The sequence below is a fragment of the Euprymna scolopes genome, chromosome 12 (assembly GCF_053919585.1).
Source record: "Euprymna scolopes isolate OS-2025 chromosome 12, ASM5391958v1, whole genome shotgun sequence".
Taxonomy (NCBI): Eukaryota; Metazoa; Mollusca; class Cephalopoda; order Sepiida; family Sepiolidae; genus Euprymna; species Euprymna scolopes.
Genome location: NC_136493.1, coordinates 74,905,751 through 74,912,961, shown reverse-complemented (window position 1 = coordinate 74,912,961; position 7,211 = coordinate 74,905,751).

The following is a 7,211-nucleotide window of genomic DNA, read 5'->3' as shown; positions in this document are numbered from 1 at the left end:
TGTCTGGCAAAGGCTTTTTTCGGGGCAGGGGGATCAGCGCTCAAAGGAGGGTTTACCATTTCTTAGAATTTTTTACATACTCCCTAGATTATAATATTTACAAAAGGAGGTTGTGTCTATCTTTATTTGAGCGACTTTTACACGCTATTTTCATGCTATTTTTTACTCTCTGTGTGTTTGTTGGGTTTACCGTATATAAGCGAAACTTAATCCGTAGCAAACGAAGCTCCCTGGCATCAGTGCCAGGGATGTCCAGAAAGCAATGAGCTTTGATCAATGCAGTGAAAACCCGTCATATCAGACAATTGCTATTTATTTGGACACTCCCCTTTTTATTGGGAGCTGGTATTCCCAAACATCTTGGGGGAATACGCAGAAACTGGCTTGCAGCCAAAGTTAAGTGCAGGATTTCATTCCTCTATGATGTGATGTTTGACCTCATTAAATTTACGCACCTGTGTGAACTCATTCACTTAACTTTTTAATCGTTTAATTTCAACCATTCTCACTTTCACTGCCCTCGTAGCGTTGCAGTAAATTATCAGGTTATCACTTTCTTTTCCGCCTTTGCATCACGGCTTTGGGTTCGAGCCTATCTGTCTACCAAAACGTTTTTTTTCTTTTACACCTCAAAACACCCGGGCAATACCGGGCACCTCTGCTAGTCTATTATATAAAGGGCAAAATGGGCGCGAGCGTTTGTGTATGTAAATGAAAGGCTTTTTTGGTGGAGGTTCTCGTGTCGGTTAGATTCCACAAGAAGTTTTTGCATATTTTCCAGATTGTAATATCTCAGATTAGCAAACGAACATCATTTCTATCTTTGTTTAACTTGATCAAAAAAAAAAAAAAGTTCCCACCATGCCATTGTGTTGACTGTTTATTTGTCTTTTTCATATAAATAAAGTGAAACTACTGGAACATAACTGCATGACCTTCGGGCTGTTCTTTAATTGGTCCTTGGTCAATGTATGGGAAACCCTTCATACTGAGACAATTACTATTTATTTGGATACTGCTAGAGTGCCCCCTTTTTGGGGGAGCTGCTTTTCCTCCCACATTGAAAACTACCGCGTGTCTAATTTGCTTTCGTGGAAAGTTTAAAAGCAATACCATTTCTACAAGTCATCTTTTGATTGACTGTTAAATTTGAACGCTTTACACTTCCGGTCGCGTCATGGAGTAGCGGTAAGATGTCAGATTTTCTTTCACTTTCTTTTCTGTCTTCACGTCATGGGTTCTAGCCTGCCTGTCTGCTACCACTTTTTTTTTTTTTTTTGGTCAACACACACCTACAAACACCTGGGCAACGCCGGGCACCCAGGCTAGTCTTATATAGAGTTTACAACAAACCAATCGTGCAGATTAGAACAGTTTTAAGTTTTACTCAATACAACAATCCTATAAATATAAAACCTGAGAATTCTACCTTCAAACTTCTTGGCTTAACATTTGCGGGCAATATGAACTGGAACAAATACATAGAGGACATTGCAAAGGCTGTTGCAAAGAAGGTGGGCTCCCTCTATCGAGCTAGAAGACTACTCATGCCTGAGAGTATCCTGTACCTCTACAAGGCCACCATTCGCCCATGCATGGAGTATTGTTGCCACATCTGGGCTGGTGCATCTACCACTAGTCTCTTCCTCTTAGATAAAGTCCAAGAAAGAGTTGTCAATCTAATCGGTCCCACTTTATCAACTAAGCTCCAGCCCCTGTACCATCGCCACAATGTTGCATCACTGTGCCTGTGTTTACAAATATGTTAATGGAATGTGTTCTGATGAACTCGTTTCACTTGTACCCCCTCGATGTACATATCCCTGACAAACCCATTTAACAATAAGATCTTATCCCTTCACTGTTATTGTCCCTAAATGCCAGAAAACTTTCTATTCTTATAGTTTCTTCCTTCGAACAGCTAGACTTTGGAATTCCCTGTCTGCTGCCCTGACTGTACTGATATGCAGAAGTTTAAATGTAACATAAACAAATATTTTGTTCATCTTTCCTAGACATGGCCCCAAATAATAGCCCATTACTTCCAAGTGGCGATATGCATTGTAAGGGATGAACATAAGTTTAAAAAAGAAAAAAGTCAAATGCAACAAAATGTTACACATATTTAAACGCCAGCTTCTATTTGAAAATAAATTGACTTAGTCAGTCATGCTTCAGTTTGAAATAACATTTTAATTACTAAACTAATTTTTACTTGCTCCTTCAACAGTGCTGACCTTCAATAGCTAGTATGAAGAAAATATTTGAAATTTTGTGGAAAAATTACACTACTTAATATTTACACGAGCGAGTAAGTAACTACAATGAATTTTTGTATTGTTTTTAACCTTATTCACAACCATTGTTAGAAATGTTTTAAGCAAAAATAATTCAATTTGAACTAGTGCTGAATATCCTTTTATGTCTACGTTGTGGTGAATGATTAAAAAAGATCAATTAGTTAAAAAATATTTATGTAATGTTCTTATTAGTGTTGGGACTATTAATCGGAATCTGAAATCGGAAAAAATCGGAACATTTCGTGGTATTTGGACCTAATTTCCGGTTCCAAATTTTCGATTCTTTTTATTTTTGTTGCTGTTGTTTTAAATTTAATTTAATATTTTTTTGTACCAGCAATAACAATGGAAATATCACAACCAGTTTATCAAAATGTTGGATAAAAAGGAAACATTAAAAGCTTTGTCAGATTACAAAAAGAAAATTATATTTGAAAGTAAGTGAGAACTTTCCATTAACTCCTTTAAAAAAATTCTACCTGTTAGGTGATTTTAAAATAATAATCGGTAATTGCATCGGAATCAAGAAAAAATATTGGAAGCATCCCATCATTAATTTTTATGTTGATCGCTTTAAATTTATAAAATAGGTATCCATTAACAAAGTTTTTAGATTACTTGAGATTTAAACTCAAGTATTTCAACCATAACAACTACTGCCTTAGTTATGTGTGCTCTGCCTATTCTATTTTTATTAGCCAATCACGTTTCTATTTGCATACAGACAGACAAACTCCCCAAATACCATAACTTTTTAATAGTATCTGTAGATATACAGATTTAATAGATGCATTTTATTTTAGATGCATACAAGCATTTTCAGATTCTGTCTGTCAGTTGGTCCGTAACAGCCGGGTTTGAAATAACATTTTTGCTGTCTTGTTAATTGAGGCTAGCTTTGAAAGTAATAGCGGTTCATCGGAAATCGATGACGTCTTTTCGTACGAAAAATGAAAAAATACTTTCCTTCTCTAAAAAGAAAAAACGATTTCAAAATCCTTCAGCCTTTTAGGTGAAATACTATTTTTTAATTTGTTATTAAAAAAAAATGTTTTTTGGTGAGATGCTATTTCTTATTTTTATTTAAACTTTTTTTTTGGTGAGATGATACATTTTTATTTATTTTATTTATTTATTTTTTTTTGGTGAGATGTTACTTTTTTATTTTTTTATTTTATCTTATTTTTTTGGTAAGATGCTACTTTATTTTTCATTATATGCTATATTTTCATTTTTATTTTATTTTTGTGAGATGCTACTTTTTTTTATTTTTTCTTGGTGAGATGCTACTTTTTCATTTATTTTTTTTGTAAAATGCTACTATATTTTTTATTTTATATTTATTTTTGTATTTTTTAGGGGGAAAATGCTACTTTTTCATTTTTTTTTATTTATTTTAATTTTTTTAGTGAGATGCTACATTTTATTTTATTTTTTGGTGAGATGCTATAGGTGCCTCAGAAATTTTGGGGAATTTTGACACCCCTAACACAAAACTGCGAATAAAATATAAAAAACTCGTAATTTCTCTTATTAAAGTGGGTTGTTTATTTTCTTTATGCAATATACTTCCAAAATAAACTAATAATGTTGTTTAAAAAAATAATAGAAATATTATTTTTTATTATTTATAAAACAGTGTTTACAAAGTACAGGCGCGGTCGACGCAGCTATATTTTATTTTATTATATTTTTTTTTGTGAGATGCTACATTTTATTTAATTTATTTTTTTGATGAGATACTACATTTTATTTCATTTATTTATTTTTTTGGTAAGATGCTACATTTTATTTTATTTTTTTGGTAAGATACTACATTCTATTTTATTTTTTTGGTAAGATACTACATTTTATTTTATTTTTTTGGTAAGATGCTACATTTTATTTTTTTGGTAAGATGCTACATTTTATTTATTTTTTTGGTAAGATGCTACATTTTATTTTTTTGGTAAGATACTACATTTTATTTTATTTTTTTGGAAAGATGCTACATTTTATTTTATTTTTTTGGTAAGATACTACATTTTATTTTATTTTTTGGTGAGATGCTACATTTAATTTAATTTTTTTGGTAAGATGCTACATTTTATTTATTTTTTTGGTAAGATGCTACATTTTATTTTTTTGGTAAGATACTACATTTTATTTTATTTTTTTGGAAAGATGCTACATTTTATTTTATTTTTTTGGTAAGATACTACATTTTATTTTATTTTTTTGTGAGATGCTACATTTAATTTAATTTTTTTGGTAAGATGCTACATTTTATTTTATTTTTTTGGTAAGATACTACATTTTATTTTATTTTTTTGGTAAGATGCTACATTTTATTTATTTTTTTGGTAAGATACTACATTTTATTTTATTTTTTTGGTAAGATGCTACATTTTATTTTATTTTTTTGGTAAGATACTACATTTTATTTTATTTTTTGGTGAGATGCTACATTTTATTTTATTTTTTTGGTAAGATGCTACATTTTATTTTATTTTTTTTGGTAAGATGCTACATTTTATTTTATTTTTTTGGTAAGATGCTACATTTTATTTTATTTTTTTTGGTTATATGCTACATTTTATTTAGTTTTTTTTGGTAAGATGCTACATTTTATTTTATTTTTTGGTTAGATGCTACATTTTATTTTAATTTTTTGGTAAGATGCTACATTTTATTTTATTTTTTTGGTGAGATGCTACATTTTATTTTATTTTTTTGGTAAGATGCTACATTTTATTTTATTTTTTTGGTAAGATGCTACATTTTATTTTATTTTTTTGGTAAGATGTAACATTTTATTTTATTTTTTTGGTAAGATACTACATTTTATTTTATGTTTTGGTAAGATGCTACATTTTATTTTATTTTTTTGGTAAGATGTTACATTTTATTTTATTTTTTTTGGTAAGATGCTACATTTTATTTTAATTTTTGGTAAGATGCTACATTTTATTTTTTGTTTTTTGGTGAGATGCCACATTTTATTTTATTTTTTTGGTAAGATGCTACATTTTATTTTATTTTTTTGGTAAGATGTTACATTTTATTTTATTTTTTTGGTAAGATGCTACATTTTATTTTATTTTTTTGGTGAGATGCTACATTTTATTTTATTTTTTTGGAAAGATGCTACATTTTATTTTATTTTTTTGGTAAGATGTTACATTTTATTTTATTTTTTTGGAAAGATGCTACATTTTATTTTATTTTTTTGGTAAGATGCTACATTTTATTTTATTTTTTTGGTAAGATGTTACATTTTATTTTATTTTTTTGGTAAGATGCTACATTTTATTTATTTTTTTGGTGAGATGCTACATTTTATTTTATTTTTTTGGTAAGATGCTACATTTTATTTTATTTTTTTGGTAAGATGTTACATTTTATTTTATTTTTTTGGTAAGATGCTACATTTTATTTTATTTTTTTGGAAAGATGCTACATTTTATTTTATTTTTTTGGAAAGATGCTACATTTTATTTTATTTTTTTTGTAAGATGCTACATTTTATTTTATTTTTTTGGTAAGATACTACATTTTATTTTATTTTTTTGGTGAGATGCTACATTTTATTTTATTTTTTTGGTAAGATGCTACATCTTATTTTATTTTTTTGGTAAGATGCTACATTTTATTTTATTTTTTTGGTAAGATGCTACATTTTATTTTATTTTTTTGGTAAGATGCTACATTTTATTTTATTTGTTTGGTAAGATGTTACATTTTATTTTATTTTTTTGAGGTGCTACATTTTATTTTATTTTTTTGGTAAGATACTACATTTTATTTTATTTTTTGGTGAGATGCTACATTTAATTTAATTTTTTTGGTAAGATGCTACATTTTATTTTATTTTTTTGGTAAGATACTACATTTTATTTTATTTTTTTGGTAAGATGTAACATTTTATTTTATTTTTTTGGTAAGATACTACATTTTATTTTATTTTTTTGGTGAGATGCTACATTTTATTTTATTTTTTTGGTAAGATGCTACATTTTATTTTATTTTTTTGGTAAGATACTACATTTTATTTTATTTTTTGGTAAGATGCTACATTTTATTTTTTGTTTTTTGGTGAGATGCTACATTTTATTTTATTTTTTTGGTGAGATGCTACATTTTATTTTATTTTTTTGGTGAGATGCTACATTTTGTTTTATTTTTTTGTGAGATGCTACATTTTATTTTATTTTTTTGGTAAGATGCTCCATTTTATTTTATTTTTTTGGTAAGATGCTACATTTTATTTTATTTTTTTGGTGAGATGCTACATTTTGTTTTATTTTTTTGTGAGATGCTACATTTTATTTTATTTTTTTGGTAAGATGCTACATTTTATTTTATTTTTTTGGTAAGATGCTATATTCTATTTTATTTTTGGTGAGATGCTACATTTTATTTTTTTGGTGAGATGCTGCATTTTATTTCATTTATTTATTTTTTTGGTAAGATGCTACATTTTATTTATTTTTTTGGTAAGATGCTACATTTTATCTTATTTTTTTGGTAAGATGCTACATTTTATTTAGTTTTTTGGTAAGATGCTATATTTTATTTTATTTTTTTGGTGAGATGCTACATTTTATTTTTTTGGTGAGATGCTACATTTTATTTTTTTGGTGAGATGCTACATTTTATTTTATTTTTTTGGTGAGATGCTACATTTTATTTATTTTTTTGGTGAGATGTTACATTTTATTTTATTTTTTGGTAAGATGTTACATTTTATTTTATTTTTTTGGTGAGATGCTACATTTTATTTTATTTTTTTGGTAAGATACTACATTTTATTTTATTTTTTTGGTGAGATGCTACATTTTATTTATTTTTTTGGTGAGATGTTACATTTTATTTTATTTTTTGGTAAGATGCTACATTTTATTTTATTTTTTTGGTAAGATGCTATATTCT